Source organism: Dermacentor albipictus, chromosome 1 (genome assembly GCF_038994185.2).
Source record: "Dermacentor albipictus isolate Rhodes 1998 colony chromosome 1, USDA_Dalb.pri_finalv2, whole genome shotgun sequence".
Taxonomy (NCBI): Eukaryota; Metazoa; Arthropoda; class Arachnida; order Ixodida; family Ixodidae; genus Dermacentor; species Dermacentor albipictus.
In genome coordinates this window covers 191545934-191568135 of record NC_091821.1, presented here as the reverse complement: position 1 = coordinate 191568135, position 22202 = coordinate 191545934, and the positions used below count along the sequence as shown (strand labels likewise).

The following is a 22202-nucleotide window of genomic DNA, read 5'->3' as shown; positions in this document are numbered from 1 at the left end:
TTTTCAGCGAGGATATTTCTACAGCCTATAGGATGCATACTTTTTAGCTGTGCCGCTGAACGTCCCACCGTACGGAACCCTTACAACAAAAGAACCGCACAGAGGAAGGAGATAAGCATTTACTGATTTGCGCTAGCCATTGAGCCAACAAAGAGAAAGCAGGGTACCGGCGAGCGCGGTCAAAATTATTATCGTCTTTAGTGATTGCAATGCTCAAGACTATTCTAACTTTCGTTATGCTATACAAAGAAGTCCGCTTTTTGGCGTACACGCACAAAGACGACGCAACACAAATTACCGGGGCAGTACCTGTGTTTGGGTGCATTGTTCGGGTACCCGTGCGGGGCATTTCTCGAGAGAAGGCAAGCCCATTTATCCCCTCACGTGTTCACTAAGGTTGATGCTCTTCCAAGGACGTACTTAGGGCGAATGTAGACTGTTACTAGCGTTGTGAGCCGCAGCGCTGTGTTTGAATTGCAAGTGGGCGCCGGTATCGCTGATTTCCTCTTTTGAGGAAAGCTCCGCATTAATGGACGCGAATACACCGCGACACGCTGCAGCGGTTACGGCGCCTAACGTGTTAGAAATGAAAAGAAACTTGGTCGAATTTACGAAGCTTTTAGTCCGTAAGGGTTCGTTGCCATTGACTAGTTACCTTTGCTAATATGTCCGTCACCTCGATAGGCTCTTAGGAACTGTCGTGGCGTAAGTTCATGAAGCTCTCTTACGCTTCATTTGTTCGTCAGGGAAAATGCCGTGCAATCGGGATGTCGGAAACATTATAAGCGAACGCGGCCAGCTAATAGCAATCAGCTGCTATGAACGAGAACCCTTGTGAAATCATTTCCAGAATTTCGGGGCCTGGCAGAGGAAGATGCTAGAGGATGACCGGACAATGGCTGCCATCCTTTGGATTCATAGAATTTTCATGTCAAATACCTTTTTTTCAATCAATCAATCAATCAATCAATCAATCAATCAATCAATCAATCAATCAATCAATCAATCAATCAATCAACCAACCAACCGTGAGCGCATGCTTCCTTCCCCAACCGCTATACGCTTTTAGCTCCGTATTCACCGATGCTCTTCGATTTCGAGTGAGTAGAGCGCACAGCCACCCCCTCGATTGGGAGTAGCTGCTACCCTTTCATTTTTTTTTATTTCAATTTATTTAGACATACATGCGCCTGAGGTGAAGGGAGTCAAAGCGGATTAACCCTGCCCGACTCTAGGGTTCCTCAACCCGTACATTGCTCAGTAGCTGTCTTTTTTTGCCTGAAACAATAGCAACAATGACACAATTAAATGTAACTAAAGGAGTATAAGTGTTGCTTTAGATAATAAAAATAGGGAGAAATTTAAACCAAAACAACAAAAGTTTACTCGCAGGAGTTTGTGAGGAGGGTAATTCCAAAGTAAATAGTAAAAACTACTCCACAGGACAGTGACGGTTTTTTTTTTTTTTTCGTTTTCGAAGAGGGCACGATGGCCCGAGCGCGGCAAGACCCGCAACCAATAGGGCGGTGAATTTTTAGCACGCAGCGCGCGTTTATTCAATTCACGGGAACGTGTTGTGCGTTCCTCGGTGAGCAGTAGTAGCTGCAGGGAATGTCTCCACGTTTTTCTTCTAGCAGTCCCTGCAGTTCTTTCGTTCCCTCAGGTGATTCAAGCATTCACGAGAAAGAGCGTTTTCTGAGCTTTTTTTGCGCAGAAATAAAAAGTAATTGTATTACAGCACAGATTTGCAAAAAGGCCACATAAGTAAGTGCGTCGCAGCGTTGTTGCAAGCTTTAGAAACCTTATGCACCTCGAATGCATTGCAGACAAAGTGAGGGTCCGCCAAGCTCTGTTCTAAATATTGAACAGAAGAAATTACGGGGATCCTTTCGCTTACCCCCAAAGTGCTTTCAGCGAGATGAGCATTTATGTAGCAGACTTAGAGATACCTGAGTTTCAACTTAAAGCCATATTTATTTCAAAGCTATTAATCGATGTCTTACACGCAAGCGCGTTTGCGAGTACGGAAGTTGGTGTACTATACGCGTACCGCAAGTCAACTGACATGCGCTTGGAGTGTCGTCTTTAAGTTAGCGGCTAAGATAATTAACGCACACCTAAAATCTGACAGGAAACGAAAAGAACAAAAAGGAGAAAAAGGAGGAAAGTAAAGCAAAAGACATCCACGGTTTATACGACACTGCGCAAGTGTTTATGCTAAACGGCAAATAAAACACGCGCACTGTTTAGGGGGCACGCGCGAGTGATTTAATATTTATTGAAAAGAGTACGCTGTAACCTAAGTGGAGACAAAGTCACCGGAAAATTCTTCCAGAAACTTCAACTGGAAACAGAATGACCGGCAAAGCCAAGGTAATTCAGAGCACAAGAGGTACATAAAAGAGAAAGAGCTATCACAATAGGGTAGGCGTCTTTTCCGCCTAGTCAATATTTCGCAAAAGTACAACTACAGACCAATGGCAGTAGAAGAATGGGCAGCACTGACTGAATGCAAAAATGAAGGGCAAATGAAGTTTTTTTCATTTCTTCGTTTTTTTTCTGTTTTTTTTTTTTATTGTGGACTGAAGTGTTGCCCCAGAAAGCTCTCGCTTTAGCAGAAAATCCGCGGACACCTGGAAAAAAAAAACGGCGCACTTTCTCGAACCGACAATGTTTTCTACGCCTGCTTTCATAGTCTAATCGGTATTCAGTTCCTGATTTCTTTTGAGAGGCGCTCTTTATTAAGTGTAGGGGAAAGTGACCACAAAATAGTGACTAGACTGCCAAGAAGGGAATGCTTTTTCCAATGTTTAAATAAGACGACGCCCATTGTAATGGGCCTTTACCTGATTATTTCTACGTCTTCAATTAAACAATAAGTTAGCTTGCTTTTTCTGGTTTCACTGTTACTTCGTATCGTTTTGACTACGAAAGAATTGAGCCCGTCAGAGCCCCTCATTGCCTCGAATGTAGCGGTCTTGACACCATGAGGTAGCATATACGGCGGTTTATTAGCCAGCTGCATATTCCTAAGATCACGCACTATATACGTGGCACACCAGCGCATTAAAGGCCGTTCCACGTCCGCCGCCTCGGCCTCCCGGCGCTACTTGTACTTCCGAGGCTATAGTCTTGCAAAGTAACACCCAAGAGAGTTGGCGAGTGGATTGTGTGGGTTCGGTCCAAACTTGCGGCAAGTTATCTTTTCATTCGCTTTCATTTCTCTGCTGCCTGATTATTTCTACATTTGAATAAAACGTAACTATTAACATTCCCTATGCTTTATCTGGCGTCATTATCTGCCAATTCGTATGGTTGTAGCTATATAACAAAAAATCGAGCCACATGGATTGCCTTATCCTTCTCGCTCGACGCAATTTGTTAACTCTAAAGACCAATGCGAGAAAAAATAAATGCTGAGAGCTACTTGGTCACCGCCACGCATTTTGTTGCACGTTGCGCCTGTTCAGTTCAGTTTACAGCAATTAAAGAGCTAATACAGTTTTTCTTTTTCTGTGACCAACCACCTAGAATGCCGTAACATTGCATGAACGTCTCTAATAATCTGCGATAAACCGTAGTCACAAATTCAACTCGCCCAAAATTGCGCACCTGATTCATCACTTATTACTTTTACAATGAATTTATCAAATATAGAATGAAATGTTTATGAAATAACATTTTCTTTTTCTCTTGCTTGCAGGTGCACATGAGCTTAGTGCCTGCGAGCTCGAGCTGTCGACTTTATTTTAGTCAAGGAAAGCCTTATTACGTGATGGTTTAGACCGCTTTCATGCGATTTGATTTTTCTTTTTACTGTAAAGTTTCCCTGCGCCCATTTTTACTTGTTTCTATTGTTTAGTTCAGCATTATCATCAATATGTTTCACTAATAGAGCAAATGTGGCCGTCTAAGTCGGCTCCAAGCATTGAGCTGATTTGTTTTCTTCTGGTGCATGGTTATTTTTCTTTTATGCGTTGCATATTGCAGCCACCATTGAGGGCATGAGCCATTGTTCATTGCTGCGGGTCTCATATGTGGGTCTATTCTCTTTTAAGTTTGCTATGTTTGTTATTAAGTTGCTTCTATTTTTATTCGTTGCATATTGCAATCACTCAGTTCAGCCCTTGGGCGCGGCCGGGCAGCCACCATTGACCTTTAGCGCAACCACGTGACGTGACGTCACGACAGCCGGAGGAAAAGCTGGGCCCCAACTCGCGCAATATGCAACGCATTCTTGGCTTAACCAAGCTAAGCCTGGCCATTTTTGTTCATGTGATCAAATATTGTGCTCTACGTAGTCTTTTTTTTTTACTGAAATCACACGAGTCATTTGTGTAAGTGTTTAAGTACATGGTGCACAGTGCTACGTTCATACATGTGTTCGTGAAGCTAGCGCCTGTCCTGAGCAGGTACACATCCCGCCGTTTTAGACACACAAATGTTTGGCTGCTCGAACGGCTGCTCGAAAAAAAGAAGAAGCGATGAAAAAAAAATTCCGCATATTTTTTCACGACCTGCTTTGAAACAAGCATGGTAAAATGAGCATTTTGATGTCAAGCAAAGAGAGAGAGAGAGAGAGACCGAAATAAGGAACACTCATTTTCGTACAAACGTCATGGTGACCGCAGCAAAAAGCCTTACATCCTTCTCTTGCAGTTTCGTGATGGATACGAGTTAATCAATGGCGTATTGATATGCAAAGTGCACGTGCGTTTCTTGAAAGACGATTGCATGCGTATTCAAATTTGTCGTGGTGTATAAAAGACGGCACATTTGGAGACCATAATGATGCCTTCCTTGATATTTATCGACTGCAGAGTGGTCCCTCTGCAGACGTTGTCGATACAATGGCCGAGTTCATTACCCACACTTGACACTTTTTACCTGTTGAGCGATTCGTGGAGGCCTAGAGTATGGGCAAGTAGGAAATCGTTATGCTTGGAGTATATATATGGTGCCGTCGCTGCCAGGGCACACGACCTATTTCTGCACACCCGGAAGCACTCTCGTCAATGGAACGACGACCGAGCGCGTACGCTCAATGCGGCATCCACCTGTGTGTCGGGAAACGATCGGTGGTGTCTTGAAACGGTCGCAATGGGACGGGTAGTAATCGTCATGTGTGCCCCCAGAGAATGCCGTACACTTACGTGCGGAGGTATTTTTGACGGACATCGACTGTCGATGCCGTCTGTGGTCGGATATTCCGTATTGAGCAGAACACCGTTAAAGCCCATTGCTTAGCATCGATGAATGCACTGGTGACATCACATGTGATATACCCGGTTCCAAAGCGGTACGTTTTGCACAAAGGACCATGTCATATGTTTTTGTCGAATATTTCATGCACGTGTTCTCCTTTTCAAGTTTACAAATCAGTGAATGCCAACCTAATAACTGTGAACATCATAATCAAAGACAACAAAGACTGCAGGCAGGAAATAAATGCAAGCGACTAATTATCATACCCTCAAAACAACATTGTGGCCGGCCGTCGCCAACCATGGACTCGTTACTAACACCATTCCGGTGTACAAACGGCCGTTCGTGAAAAAGCATGGAGCAAGGTTAGGCAGCAGTAGAACGGTTCCCTAATCGCCAGCGCTAGCGCACGACCAAATAGTGTGGTACGAAGCAATGAAGCAATTCACGTGCTCGGAGTGCGGGAGCATCAGTAGATGCCTTGGGACCGTCCCGGAATTCGAGATTTAGGCGCTGCAATGAATTCGTGTTGCATCTTCGCATTCATCAAGTACCAGAAGAAGTTTGTTTCCGACTTGAAATACATGCAATACCGTATTGCTTCACAGGAGTGCGCTACTGCCACGCCTTCCTAGCCCCGCGGGACATGCGGAAATGGCAAGCTGTATGAGACATTCTGGGACCTTCTGAATTACATGTGAAAAAAGAAGGCATGGAGGTTGATCACTGAAATCAAGTGAGGTGGTTAGCTTGCATTAAGCGCTCACTTCTCGATTTCTGGTACTTGCTATACCTAATATTTATGTACCATAGTAAGCACACCGCCTACCTTATGGGGACCTCTAAGCATAAGTACTGACGTTTTGATGTGTACCTCACTGTGTTTTTCCTGACTGACAGCCTATCTAATTCATGCTAAAGTCACGAAGAGATAGATAAAGAAACAGGAGAGAGGAAAGGCAGGGAGGTTAATCAGACGGGCGTCCGCTTTGCTACCCTACACTGTGGGAGGGGATATAGGGTTGAAAATATAGATGTGAGAGAGAGAAAGAAAGAAGGAAAGAAAGAAAGAAAGAAAGAAAGAAAGAAAGAAAGAAAGAAAGAAAGAAAGAAAGAAAGAAAGAAAGAAAGAAAGAAAGAAAGAAAGAAAGAAAGAAAGAAAGAAAGAAAGCACTGTTTCACGCATATTTGAAAATGCGCATCGAGTCTAGAAACGGTCGCGAAGACCTCTTGACTTGAGGTACTGCAGTAACGCTTTCGTGGCTTTCTTTGTCATCGACGCGCACGACCATAGTCCAAGGATCTTCACTTCCTGAAGTGGTCCAGAGCCCAGACTGTTCGATCATAACGGGGACACAGACACACAATGTGCTCAGTCATGTCTGTTGTTCCACAAGAGTCGCACATGGGTGTACCTCCCCCCCCCCCCACCCCCACCCCCTCGCCCACCCTATTTAGATGCGGAACTAGTAAACCTTGGTAAATGCCATGCTACTCTAACCCAGAGGCAGCGCAACAATGTTGCCTCTGAGCGGGACACGTTTGATGGTGCTTGTAGCTTTAGGGATGGATTAAGCGTATGATCCGTGAGACGGAAATCAAGAGATCATGAGACAGAAATAATCAGAAGAATAAGAATGGGCTGGGGTATGTTTGGCAGGCATTCTCAAATCATGAACAGCAGGTTGCCATTATCCCTCAAGAGAAAAGTGTATAATAGCTGTGTCTTACCAGTACTCGCCTACGGGGCAGAAACCTGGAGGCTTACGAAAAGGGTTCTACTCAAATTGAGGACGACGCAACGAGCTATGGAAAGAAGAATGATAGGTGTAACGTTAAGGGATAAGAAAAGAGCAGATTTGGTGAGGGAACAAACGCGAGTTAATGACATCTTAATTGAAATCAAGAAAAAGAAATGGACATGGGCAGGACATGTAATGAGGAGGGAAGATAACGGATGGTCATTAAGGGTTACGGACTGGATTCCAAGGGAAGGGAAGCGTAGCAGGGGGCGGCAGAAAGTTAGGTGAGCGCATGAGATTAAGAAGTTTGCAGGAACGACATGGCCACAACTAATACAGGCACTCCCAGAATAATTCGGAACGCAACACACGCGGCCGCTCACCGGCGGAGCGCGCCCGTGGAAAAAGTAGTACCATGGTCTGCGCATGCGCAGTCTCCCTAGTGAGCAAGGTTGGCTCCCTAGTGCCGCTAGGTTGTGTTGCGTTGCTCCAAAACGGTAGCGCTAGGTGCCCCTTAACGTTTTGTGAAGGGATAGTGGGCCGGTGGTGTCTGTGACAAGCTGTGTCTGCGCATGCACTCGCGTTGCAGCATAAGCGCTCGTGCCTGCATGTTGGGTGCTTGGGCGCCTTTTTTCATTTTTCATGTGGGCCGTATTTATCATTTGCTCAAATTAATTATGGCAGGTGACCGTGACTAGTGCTGGGAAAGGGCGGCGTTTTCGTCTGATGCAACCGTGATGATATCGGCGACTCGATTGATAAAGAGATACGAACACATTTAAACAATGACAGTTACGCGAATTCCGTCCTATTCCAATCGAGGCAACATGCCGGAAAGAGTGCCGATAAATGTGCTCAGTTCACAAGGTATACCTTAACGTGAGATATGTCGCCTCACAGGAAAGTCTATAAGTGCGGTCAACCGAATAATCCAAGCATACAGGGATGAAGATGGCCGACTCAAAGATGCAACACCATCGGGACGACACCGATGCACGTCGGAAGAGTCCGACCTTCTCATTGTTGCTGCAGCCATTGCCGATCCTTTTCAGAGCGCCCGCCAGATCAAGACAGCCCTCAACCTGCAAGCCAGTGACGAAAGAATTAGAAGGCGCATGCGAGAGGCTGATCTTCGTGGATTTGTCGCGGCACAAAAGCCACACCTTACGGAGCGTCAGAAACGCCGGTGCCTTGAGTTTGGCAGGGAATATGAGCGCTGGACGACTGAAGAATGGAAGGGAGTCAGATTCTCAGACGAATCGACATTAGACAGTTTTAGTACTGCGTCATGACGATACGTACGCAGCACGCAAGGGCTTTGCGGAACGTAGGAGCGCGTGTCGCGTTGGGGCTTTTAGTACTGAGAAATGCCTACGTACGTAAGAGGGCAAGCGTTAGACGCCGGGCGCGTCGGAGCGCATTGGCCGCGTCCGCCAGTACGTCGAACCGTCGGCCAAACTAGACGCTGTTGATCTGACTAACTAGATGTAACGTGTGGGCGCGTTCCCGCTTCGTCGAACTATATTGAGGCCTTTAAGAGACTCTACTTTTAATGCGGATGAAATGCACGAATCACATAGAGAAAAATAAAGACCAAACACTTGCTTTCTGGGGCTGGCACGGTCATTTCCGATCAACTCCGCCAAGAGTAGGTCGAGCCTTTCGCGCAAACAGCGCACGCTGAAGACTTTCGTAAAAGCAAAATTCATATTTTTGGTTATACATTCCCACTTTGCAGGATCCTGGAAAGGGTACTGCGCGTTTACTTCGCGCAGCAAAGCCAAGTCGTACGCCACGGAAAAGAACAGTCTTCTGCTGGTCGCCTTCGACACCGCCATTTTTCGAAACTCTTGTCTCGCGCTCTCCCGAACGAACGAGAACCACGAGAGCAGCACGCAAGGCTCCCTACGTACGCACGCAAGAATCGGATGCGTGCGTACGCAGCGGCCGCGTACGCATCTCGTAGCGTTTGTGTTGCGTTCTGCACATGCGCAGTTTGCAGAACGCAGCGATCTTACGTACGCAACGCCGTTGCGTACGCTACGTACGCAGTACTAAAACTGTCTATTTTCATCTAGATGGGATCAAGAGCGCCGCGTATGTAAACCATACAACTGCAGGTATTTTCCTTTCCTTTCTGATCTTTTAAGCACAAATTCTTCGGATGCGCAAATGCATTTCATCTGAAAATACTGTTATCTATTCCCTTCTTTTCGTGTAGATACGAGCCTGGTTATGTTTCCGAGATCTACAGAAGCGGCCGCTGTGCTGTCAACGTTTGGGGAGATATTAGCAAAGAGGACCTCGGTCCGCTAATCCGACTCTCCCCATCGTTTACAGCTGAAGCTTACTGCGAAATTCTGGAGTACCACCTATTTCCATACTCTGGACGGGCCATTTAAAGATGGCTGCTACTTGATCCAACAAGACCTGAGCCCGGTGCACACCGCCAGAGCTGTGGTGTTCGCGTTCGTGACTGGCCTCCGAAAGGTGCAGACTTCAATGTTATGGAGAACGTGTGGGGCACAATGAAGGAAAGTTTTCCAAGCAGAACCTGGGAGGGGCCCGTGCCGACGAGCTCTGGCTCCCCATGACGCGTGAGTGGAAGCGCCTTGGTGAGAAGAGGGACTTCGTAGATGCGCTCTGCGAGTCAATTCCACGCCGCCTACAATTCCACGCCGCCTACAAGCTGCGCTTCGCGTGGACGGCGCATTCGCGAGATATTGATAGTGGAACATGCCAACCGCTTTAGACGAAACACAGTCAGGTTTCGAATCTTTTTGTTTTCTGTGGTAAAATAAACCCAGTGCTCTTCCTGTTATTCATATTTACTATGTTCTTACTATTTTTTTTACATTCAGCGCACACAGCCTACTTTAGATTATTATTGTATATTCCTTCTGAGCAAAAAAAAAAATGAGTATGAAAATGAGTATCTACGCCAACGAACGCCGACACGCGATCAATACTCAAGGATACTCGCTACCATTGGTCCAGATTCCCTGATTGACTGGCGCACAATATATGCGAACCACGTAACGTGGTGCGTCAATAAATGACTGGAGTCGTGAAGAGTTCATTAGAGTGCCCTTTGCATGAAGTGACTTTCTGTGCGTGAAATTGGCCTTGATGAACGTGCCGCGTTATTTCATTTTGTAAACTCTTTTATTGCCACTATAGCAGACACACCCGTTAAGAGGGGTCATGTAATAGTGGAAATTGTCCTCGTATTACGAAGCTAGTAGTAACACGGATCGGGAGATAATTTAATAAGAACTAATACTTGGCAGGGCAGGCTAACATGGTGGAAAAATAAGGCAGTGATGCCGTTGTAGCCAAACCGCCTCACTAGCACGTAATTACGCAAAGCATTTCCATCTCCCAGACGGGATGCAGACCGTGGCGAGAATACTCTGCAAGGAATCCACAAGCCTTTATTTATAGATTACGGTGCATACTGTGCTACGGACATTCATTTGCCCAGCCGCCATTGCACATTTCTACAGAGCACCTAGCGCTACCTTTTTGGAGCAAGACAACGGCAATCTAGATGCTCTAGGGAGCGAAAGTTGCTCGCTAGGGAGACCGCGCATGCGCAGATCTTGCCTATATTTATCCGCCGGCGTGCTCCGCCAACGAGCAGCTGCGTGTCCGGCGTTCCGAATTATTCTGGGAGCACCTGTACATGACCGGGGTTGTTGGAGAAGTATGGGAGAGGCCTTTGCCTTGCAGTGGGCGTAAGCAGGCTGATGATGATGATGATGATGATGATGATGATGCTGGAGCGTATGAAGACGATATTTCGAAAGGCTGGGAGAAGACCAATATTTCTGTATCATAGCTTAAGCCACGAATTAAAGATTTCATGCAGTATCGGTACTGGATAAGAGGATCAGAACTGGTTGAGCTCCTACATGGGGGGATCGCGTGGCTTCATCGCCGAGGTCATTAACAACATTGCCGGCATGTACAGGCAGCAATTGAAATATTGTATGCCCTTTAGCGATAGCTTGATAATTGCCCTCTCTTACCTCATATACCGGCTGCTCATGAGTCCTGTGATAAATGGCAAAATGCAGATTTTGTGCCTTAGAGTAGCAAAAAACGACCTATTTCCGATGTGTCTCTTACAAGAGCTATTTTATAGCGGCACGCACAGCAGCAAGCTCCGCCGCCGCTGATGTCATTTATGATAGTTTGAATTTGATTGTAGTCTGCGTAGCCGGATTGACAACGGCAACTGAAGAGCTGCTAGACCGAACCATCGGTACAGATACGTATTCGGTCCCCGTACGTCTCATTCATTAATAGTAGCGTCATTTATTTTAGTGCACTTTTTGGATGATAGGCCTTCTGCTTCACACCCGGAATATTCAGGTGTAGTTCGTTATGTTGGAGACACCAAAAGGGAAATAAAGGCCTTGCTACGGGTGTGTATCCTGATGGGAGAAAATTTTGACGGCTGATAACCGCAGAAAACGTGGCACGAAGTCTCTGCTAGGCCAAAAACGCCAGATTGTGATGGGGGACGAGGGGAAGATGACGAAGATGTGCCTTGAGACAATCCGCAGTAACGTATGTTTGGATAGGATGATATTTGGCGAGCGCATTTGTTGCAGATGTCGAAGCACGGCGACGAAGTCCTAGACACGTGCATAAAGTTTGGCCCTGTAAACTCTCCAATGAGTGTACATTTGCCTTACACATACTGGGCAACAGTGGAAGGCTGTAACGCAGAAATCCTACAAATAGGGTTCTGTACAACTGAAGCACGGGATGTACAGATGTGCCTCATGTCTTCCCGCACATGAATCTCAGTAAATGTATGAGCAATCGATGACAATTTGTTTCTTTAGGTACGCGCAATGAAGACTCCACAAAAGATTGCGGTCAATTATTGCACCCAAGAATTGCTAGGTCTTTCCATAAACGAGAAGGAAGGGGGTCATAGCATAGCATATCATATCATATGACATATATATATATATATATATATATATATATATATATATATATATATATATATATATATATATATATATATATATATACCAATATATATATATATATATATATATATATATATATATATATATATACCAGCCGTGGTTGCTCACTGGCTATAGTGTTGGGCTGCTGAGCACATGGTCGCGGGATCGAATCCCGGCCATGGCGGCCGCATTTCGCTGGGGGCGAAATGTGAAAACACCCGTGTACTTAGATTTAAGTGCAGGTTACAGAACCCCAGGTGGTCCAAATTTCCGGAGTCCTACACTACGGCGTGCCTCATAATCAGAAAGTGGTTTTGGCACGTAAAACCGCATAATTTAATACATATATATTTTTATTAGTCATATCGTAAGAAGCCGACAAATAACAAATGACATATAACAAACAAGAAATAGCAAAAAAAAACAAATGTTGGCTGCTTATCATAGGTTTTTCCATAAATTATGGTTTGCCCATTAACGGAGGTTGACTATGGCGTGATAAGTTTACGTGTACCTGCAAACCCACGCGCATTTCTCAGTCGACATAGTCTACCTTTGTGCTTGAAGTTCCAATAATTTCAAGTTTGCTTGCTGCCTGCCGCAATCGCGCGCGCACCTGAAGGAGAGTAACCGGGCGCGCACCCACGCGCGCGCACACACACACGCACACGCGCATGTCGCATGCGCTCGCAGCGCCATCAGTGTCTGATCGTTGCTGCGTTGCGATTTTTTTAATATGAAATCAAACATATGAAGTAGAATAAATTATTTTTAATAAAAGCAGTTAATATATATGATAACGATGTCTGTTGACACTAGGCAAAACATTTATAAGATTATCTACGCGCCTACGTTGCTACTGAGGCCGAGCCGAAGGAATCCAAACGTACGTTTGGTAAACTGTAGTTAGGCGTCTCGTGCAGTAGAATCTGTTGCGGTCTGTGTTTTGTTTATTTAGAGCCTCCTGCAAATTTTGACATGGCGCCGTTGCGGCAACAGCGTACCAAATTGTGCTCGGCGACAAGCTTCTTCACCACGTCGGCAGTGAAATGCACCCGTGCACACGCACACGCCGGCGCAGCCATGGGCGGCTTGGCTTGGCTGGTTTCGCTTCTCGTAAGTCTGCACTCGTGAGTCTGCACTCTGCACTCATCGCAGATCGCTTTCAAGATAAAGCCTGCGTGGCCGCACGAGGCCGCGCCATACGCTGCAGACGCCGAAGTAGAACGCCCCCTCCTCTCAGTGGCTTGCGCGCGACGGAAGACGGCGCGCTTCCTCCCCGCTTTCCTCCCTTGAGAGCGCGACACTGAGCCGCCATCATGGGCTCACCTTCGCACGCTTTCACTCAAACATACAGCATACGGCGCGCCGCGGCGATGTTATCACTCTTGGACTTTCACGGAACATCACGCCGACGCCAACGGCAACGACAGTAATGCGCCTGTAGTGTTGCGGGGCATGTGAAGTGTTGTAATGCGCAAAGTGTTGCGGGGCATGTTTCAGCGCTTCGCAAAACGACAAACCTAGTACAACCAACGAAAAGGCGTCGGTCTGCGTTCAGATGACTTCAAATACTCGTTCGTTCTAATTGTTTGAACGTTCTTTCAACAGAAGAAAAATAATGATTAACTCGATCAGTGCACATCTTGGAATCTTGTGTGAAGCAAAGGTTTCGTAAAGCGGTTAATCAAATGCTAAATATGCTCATTTCATTCCTACGTCTTTGGCGCTGCCATGATAGAAGTGTTCGTGTGATTGTGGCCTAATGGTTATAGAACTGGGCTGCTTTATTTGTGCTACACAATGTGGGAACTCTTATATTGTCTTGTATTTCTCCGTTTATTCTTATTTATTTGAAATGTACCGCCCGCTTCCTGGCCAATTTTCCGTTATGATTAAGCGTCATGGTATAGAAATCACCATGGTTATCAACACGCGGCGATCTTCCCCAAAAGCTAGTCGGCGTTGTTACTTTCTAAGTATACGTGCGATTGTGGTCTAATGATTAGAGCATCAGGCTGCTGTGCTGCGGGTCTGATGTTCGACACCTGCATCTCCCGCCTAATTCAAGTTTTTAAGTACTAGCAATTCGGCGATGCAGCCGCGGCGGCAGCACCTATGGTAACAGCCACGGCCGGGAAAGTCCGGGAGATTAGCAAAGAAAGCTTCGCTCTGAAAAGCGCAGTCGCCGTTGTTGCATTTATGCCACCAACGATGGTCATAAGGGGCGTGTAGTCAGTATTTGCATGCGTGTAGGCGATATTGTGCGGCCAACTTTAGGAGAAGTATTACTCCGCAAACTCAGCATCGAACAGGAGCTTTCTGAAGACAGCTTTCTACAAAGTAGTTCATAAAGCGACACGCGCAGACCAGGCAGCGCCAAACAGCTCGCACAGGCCAGGTGCGGTACACGACTTCAGAAGGCGCATGGAGAGGCCATAGACTCGGCCTTTCCACGTTGCTGTTGCCGTTACCAGCGCAGCCACTTGAAGTTCTTAAGTGTGCATGCATGCACGTGACGTCATAGTACAGCAGGTCTACATGTAGATGGCAATGTGGTAAGCGTAATATGGTAACGCTTATATGCGTAATGTGGTGGTGCAGTAAACCGCTTTGTTGTTTCCTTTTACCATTCTATTTTATGAACGATGATGTGGCTGCAACTCGCTTACATTTACGCTATCTTCCTATGTCTTATCGTTATTGATGAAAGGAAAACCATGTATTCAGATTTACTCTTCTTTTTTGATGAATAAGACAGACGATGCTTTCCCATTCAAGACGCAATTTTATTTTACTCTACAATACGAAATATATCACTTCCCGCATCTCTAGGTCCCTCATCATCGCTCACGACAAATTCTCCCTATCTTCCGCACAATTCAGAACGAATCGGAGCCTTTTAACCGCCTTTTAACCGCCTCAGTACGGGTATTTCTCTATATAACTCTCTGTAACAAATCATTGCCTGGAGTGTTTGATAACCCATTGGTTCTTTCTTTTTTAGTAACATTAGTTCTCAGTGTTATGAAACGTAAACAGCAGACAGGTAAAGCTTTCTGCGCAACGGTAATTTCTCATAAGACGTAACAAAGGTAGGCTCTTGGAGACTACGTGATGACACCGCAAAAGTCTGCATTGATTATCCCTTTCTTCCCTTACACAGCTACAATGTGACGATTAGTTTAACATATCATATATCCTGCGATACTATTCCTTTCTTTCTCAAGTATGCAAGGTAGAATGTTGGTACGGTTTAGCGTACGCTACGTTTGAGAAACGCTAACCATCGAGCAGTGCATGGTAAGAGTACGTTAAAAAATGAAAATAAAATAATACACTAGAAAAATCAATGTTCATGTGAACTGCAAGGTATTGGTCTCAATATCGCTTTCGCTGCCTGCGTCTAAAGATTTGCAGCCGTGGAAAACATTAGTCACAACAAATAAAGACTAGACATGAACGTGGGCTTTCCTCTGCTGACATTCTTTAATGAAGAGCCATTAATCATTGCTCATTGTTCTCAAATACACTAAATCAAAACGATATACAATCATGAGTCAAGCAATGAATGAAGCAATGTTCCTCCGGCGAGAAGGAATAAGGGGTTCCGAGGTGCTCAATCTTTTGTTCGTCACAACCATTTCGAGTGACAGACAACGAAGCCACAGAAAGGATAGCGGAAGTTAACATTTATGTTTGGTTGAAATGTGGAAATATTCAGGTGAAGGGAAATGAAAGTGGAGGAAAGGATAACTTGCCGTAGGTGAACCACGCCCACATCGCTGCATTACACATGCGTCGTTTACCGATTAAGCTTGTAATTTTAAACGTAGTTCTTGGTCCAATTAGCATTAAGAAAAGAAAGAAAAAGTAACTCATATACGTCGGAGTTTTATCTTTGGAACCCGGTGTCAAATGATGTCATTAGGGAATGCTCGCATTTAATTTGTTGGGTATAACTTTCGAAGTTACGCACAGCTCCAGTTTGCTCTCACCGCTTGACAAATGTAATACTACTGCTACTACTGCTACAAATAATAATAATAATAATAATAATAATAATAATAATAATAATAATAATAATAATAATAATAATAATAATAATAATAAAGTTCGTAGAATGAAGCATATGTGAATTATTTGGTAGTAATGAAAGGCACTGACACAGGATTACGTATTCGCCGTTTAACGACGCGAAAAGCAGGTACAAAGAAAAGAAATATTTCACATTGTGTTTTTATTCTGTGCTGTACTGCTCTCTCATAGTGAGCTACAACAAGAGACCAGCTCACATCTAGCAATTAACAAATCAAAATTTTTTATACTTTCTTTAACTTTTCATGAGGTAGTTTAAATTTACTGAAGTCGGAAAGCTGATACCTTCCGCATCAGATTTACAACGTACGACAGGTGCAGAAATCTTGGGATCCACACAAAATTCTAAAGCCACCCTCTGGTGCTCAGAGAGGAAAAGCAAATGCTGGTTTGATGTTTTTCTTCTACATGACTATGGGACGAATTTCACGCATGCAAGCGTTGGCTTGTGACGCCAAGATGAATGACCTTGTTCTTAAAACGGTAACCAAGGAGTTCCGATAGCTTGTTCAGAGAAGAATCTGTGGCGGGTTATACAGTCCAGAATTGCAGTTGTAGGTTAGGAATCACTTCTCTATCAATACAAGCAGTATCGACTAAAGCAGATATTGAGACGTCACCACCCCCTCAATGTCTCTGTGGTTTTCGTTGTACTAAGAGAATTACGGAATAACGCCAGCATATCATTGCAACCCTTTGTCAGAAGGCAGCTTTAGTGCAAAAGTGGTTAAGTGGGTGTTAGTTAAATTTTAAAAAATTTACCATTACGTGGGACATTTGTGTTCAGGCAGGATATTCTTTTTACCGGTTCTGATTTCTTTTATAACATCCTCCGACCCAATCAGGAAACAATACCAGGTGTGAAATTATTTATTATCGCTGAACAAAACAGCGTGGAAGTGGTAACGTTACGACAGAAAAGCATCTCTTGTAGTGTCGCTGTAGCAATTCTGCAATGGTATGCAAGCCTATAGCATGACTATCTATTTGCAAAACGAAAGCGAACAAATCAACTACTTTTAGGAAAGCAGATACCCAAGCTCCTTGGCATTTGTTGCGTTCTTGTTCGTGGGTACTTCACATTTCCATCAGCCGTCCGTAACGCATTGAACATTTCAACTTGAGAATTGATGGGAGTGCTCCTTTGCTTCCATTGCCGTCCGCCCCAGGCTGCGGAACACAGAGTTCAGCTGTGTTGCTTGCCGAAGCCGCGGGAACGGCAGGGTCCCGCGGAGTACGGAATCGAAACGGCGAAAGACAAATATGGCGATCCGGGTGAACCTTCGAAATTGAATTACGCCCAATCAATAGGCACGATGGAGGGTGCCCATTTTGTGCCCCGTAGTATATTCGGGCTGTGTGGAGCAGGTCCTCCCATCGGCTTTCTAGCACTCCGAGTGGAAACAGTCCGTCTTCATGTTGTCTCAGTTCGTGCGGAAAACTGTATTTAAGTTAAGGATTTCTATACTCGCACAAGAAACAACTGTTGGAGGGCGGCCGGCCAACGAATAATCACACAAAGAAGCAAGAAGGGAGGAAGCAGGCGCCATGTATAGGTTGGGAATGCGTGAGCTTAACCGTCCTCGCCAAAGCACACAGACCACAGAGCGTGCAACCGGTGTTGACACCGAGCCGTGTAGTGGGCCCTTGAAATTCCGAGCAACTGATGCGATGACGCAAAAGGTATGGCGCCGGTAGTGATGGTAGCCGAGGACTTGCTTAAAGCAGGAAAATTAGAGCCGCGATTACTCCTCCTGTCCTCTTCTTTCCTGTTTCCTTGCTTGTTCCTGTCTTACGAGTCTATCAGTCAGGAAACACGTCGAGCTATGAGCACAACATATGACGATCCCATCTCCGCTGGAGATGTGCTGCCAATCTCAGAGTCACGGCTTGGAAACTGGGCTGCAGTGGCCTTCCGAAGTGGCGGCGAAACACAGTCAGTGTACTCGTATGTTTGGTTGAGCCATGAGGGATCATTGATGTGCAAAATTAATCTAGAGCCTCTTCACTAGTTAAGCACTCCGTTCTCAGGAGCAGTTCTTGACCTCTGACGTCTGCGAATAAATGCTAGTAATTAGTTTTGAATGCCCCAAAAGCAAAGCGAAAAATACCCTCGCCCAAGAGTACCGCCGGTTCGGATGGTGTGGTCGCCCGCGAGACCCTGCCCCAGAAGACACTGCCTGCGCCAATGCGCGCAATGGGCTGCACACCTTCATCGGTAACATGTTTGGGCACGTCTCGCTGGGGCAGGGAGCGACCTTTCCGTCAAGCGGTGCACCGCGGTGTCGCGCGCCCCTTGACACCCCAGTCGACGCGCGACTGTGAGGAGGCGTACGCTTGCGAACGCGCTTTCTTTTTTTTTTTCTCGCCGGGCAACCTTGACGTGCTTGGCTTCACAGGCGTCACGCGCAAAGGTAGCCGCGTAATTAGCGCCGCAATTAAGAGAGGTAACTTCCTTGCATCAATTGGAAGACTTCTCGCCTGGTTTTTCTGTGCACTTGCTCACGCGACCGCAGTGTTCATTGGTTTTAAACGTCACGTACGCTGCGGTCACAATAAGTTTCGCCCTCCTCGCTTTAGTTTTTTTTTCTTACCTCTCTCTCATGTCACCTAATGAGTTCGACAGTCTTGCAGGTCAGCACTTAGGCATGCATCAACTGCGTTCCGTATAAAGAAGGCGGCACCCCTGACTGTTCTCCTTCTTGTTTTCACTGCATGCTGCGCTTTCGTGTCGCTGCCGAGCTACCCGCGATTCGGTTGAACCACGCCAAAATAAGCAGGACGGGAGAATCCCTTCGTAGTCAGTGGAACTATGAAATGGCTTGATATAGATTTCTGGCACCCTATGTAACTGTATTAAATTTACAAACGTACGCTCGCATCGGAAATGCGCGCTACACATAGAGACTAAGTTCATTACAGGAGTACCTTCTCAAAACAAGGGCTTTTTCATGGACTGTTGCGTAGAAATTGATTACTCCGTTGTGAGCGAGCACTCAGTCTTACTGAAAAAACATTGAAGTAAAGGTAGCGACTGCCATTAATTTAATTTTTTTTTCTCGGCCGCAGCAAGATATTGCTGGAGTTATTTTGCAGTAATGTTACGCATTATCAAGGGTCCACAAATCAGCTCATTTTAACCATAAATGATAGATTTTCATCAGCGTCATTTTCTTCGACACTAAAGTTATTAATATAATAAATGTTTATTAATCAAGATGGTCTGGCACTGAAATAAGAGCGACCATGAATGTCGTTTATCTTTGTTTTCCCTGCTCATGAACTGATAAAATATGACGATAAAAAGCTGATCAACTCTGGCACAGGGATTATTTATACATGTAATAAAGGCAGCCAATACGACACAGCAGGCAATACTTGACTAATGCGTTATTTTTCCCTCTTATATTTCCTTTTTGTCTTTTTAATGGGAAATTGTTAGTCAATTGGGTTTGTTTCTGATGTTTGAAATACTTGACCCTGCGGCGGTGCCCTGTTTTTCCGCTATCTAACCACTGAATAAGCCAGAAAAACAAGAGCCACAAGGACAGCAGCGGCAACAACAACAACAACAACAACAACAACCTGGAGTCATCAGAACGTATGGTGGAGCGAATGTCACGTCGGACATATACTCCCGTTGTTATGCTTCCATTCTGCGTCTAATGAGACACTCTAATGCAGAGATATGAAGCTGTCTATCTAAACAATAATATGGCACGAAATACTGACTGCACGTCGCTTGGCCTCGTTCTCATAAAGCCCAAAGCCTCGGTATCCTTTCCTTTCACAGCGGGACTTTTAGCTTTATTTAAACGAGCCATTATAGCGTAGACTCCGTCAATTTGTTTCCTCATTTAATTCTTGATAGCAAATTCCTTGTCGAGTTTTCATGACATGCTGATCACCGCGTGTGGATCAAAGTTCTTTCACAAAGAGTCATAGAAAGTAACGCGCATCAAGAGAGTACCTGAAAAAGCTCTATTTCTGTGTGGGAATTTGCTCATGGTCTCTCATGTGATAAATGTTTTCAAACTACGGAAAGAAAAGTTGCGGCTTACCTTCCCTACGGGTGGCGCGCTGCGCGCTGGCCGCCGCCGCTTTCCAGTGTTGCCTACTTGGAGGCGATAAGCAGGGGGAAAATTTAAACTCAACAGCCACAAGCGGGATTTAAGGAAACAGAGTTAAGGGGAGAGGAAAAAAAAAGTTGCCGCGTGCAAGAGTTCTTCACCGCTCTTCCGAGCCGACGTCCACTGCTCACTGCCACTTTCTGCAGAGTCCGCACTGGCGTCTCGCTTTGGGGCCCCGGGTCCGGCTGATGTGCGCAGAAAAAGTTTCTCGCGCGCGCGGTGCCGCGCTCGGAGGGAGGAGAATAGGAGGGCGCCTATCGATTGCAGCTCAGAGTTGGGACGGTGCGCAGGGACCGACCGACCGGGCCGAGCATTCGAGCGGTGATGACGGGACCCCGTCGCCCCTGCGCTGCCGCTTCACGGCGCGCTCAGCGGATTGGATGGGGGAGGTGAGCCCGCAGTCAGCGCCCTCCCGGGGCGCCCGCCGCATCCTGGCGCGCCAAGATTCCTCCCGCGTCCTCCGACGCGCTTGTATGTCCTTTGGCGGCAGCCTGCAAATGACGAACCCCCCCCCCCCCCCCCCCCCCCCCACTGCCCCCCAGGCACCCATCGAATATTCCCCACTTCGGTATCTTGGACGCCCGTCGAAAAATACGAAAATAAACCATCTGCGGCTGCCGCTTGATTCGGCGTACCTGCTGTCCTCCGTGGTGCCACGAAAACACAAATGAAAAAAAAAAGTACAGGCGATTTAGCATGCGCCCGGAATGAAGCATTTCAATCAGCGCCTGTCAGTGCCGTTAATCTGATCTGGTAATGAACTTCTTTTCTAACGGCACACCAGTAAGCTCGGTGTCCCTGCTCGCAAAACGTAAAATGTCTGCTGCAGGCGCTTCTGGAGCCCGTGCACGTCAAGCTAGCGCCATTATAATTCAGGAATCTTGGGTTTACTATGTTGATTTAAACGGAAATGAACTCTAAACTGTCCCGAGTAAACAAATTTTTTCTTTATGTTGTTTCCTTTCAGCAACAAGTAACATCAATCACAGAAGAATACAGAAGAAAGCAAAGGCAGACGGAAGTGTCACTATGCTATATGACAGCGTCGGCATTGCCACGGTGCATTTGGGAAAAATAATCGCGAAGTAAAGGCACTACAGAAAAGGCTGCAAAGCCAAGCGCGCTGAAAGAAAAGTGTTTCTGCATAGCGGCCACCAATTAAGCCTGCCAGAATATCGCAGCATTGTTTTTCATGCTTCATGAAGAGTTGAAATATCAGTTACCTGTACTATAGTCGTTAGAACTGCACATTGCTTCCACAAAACTTATTCTTCGTTTAACACGGTGGCGAGTCTTACTATAACAGACAGGCCGACAAAGAGACAGACATACTTATATCACAGAAAGGCTGGTGTTAAGAGCGAACTTAAAACATTTTCCCATGTCTTTTTTTTTTCAGTTTGGACGTTTAGCCAACGTTTAACGTAGGACGGGTGTTATGGAGGTTAGGAGCGGTGAAAGCGAAGTGTGATTAGCATAAGAAATCCTCGCGTTAAAATTGGCCGTACTTCAGTTGTCTTCCCTTAGCTTCACTGCCTTATATTACAACAAAGTCTCTGTCACTCCTGTCCCGGCTGGGAATGTTTGAACATGCGATACATCACTACAGTTGCAGCCACAGTGAGAAAGACTGCGGCGGACCCACTTGCGAGTTGCATGAAAGAGGAGAAACGTCCATCAATTTAAATGTGTATTGCGCTGGTATACTTATTGGGTACTTCGTACATATTGCGCAGGAAGTGTTGTGTCTCTCGGACTGAACTTACACAGAATTTCAAGCAAAGCAGCAAAAGTGTCAGTCTCGAAGAGCTCAACAAAATGCGTTTAACAACAGATGATAGCATTGAGTGTGTTCCTAACTTGATTGTGTCACAACCTGCTTGCTGACAGGTAAACGAAGTTTTTTGAGGGCTGTACGGTAATATCAATAACATAATTTGTAAAGTTTTGCTAGAACTAATTCTAGAAATAGTGTGAAGATAATTTTTGAATTGCCCTCCTACGAAGCTAGCTCGTGAAATTATTTATCCTCATCT

General features: G+C 45.7%; 1 protein-coding gene across 1 annotated transcript in view; it reads right to left on the bottom strand.

The window, feature by feature from the left end:
- Positions 1-20471, bottom strand: part of LOC135898025 (dopamine receptor 2-like) — a 378795-nt gene extending 358324 nt beyond the window's left edge. Inside the window, exon 1 of the mRNA XM_065426743.2 lies at positions 20098-20471. The gene's annotated coding sequence lies outside the window, so the exon portion shown is untranslated. The remainder of the gene's footprint in view (positions 1-20097) is intronic.
- Between the last annotated feature and the right edge of the window lie 1731 nt (positions 20472-22202).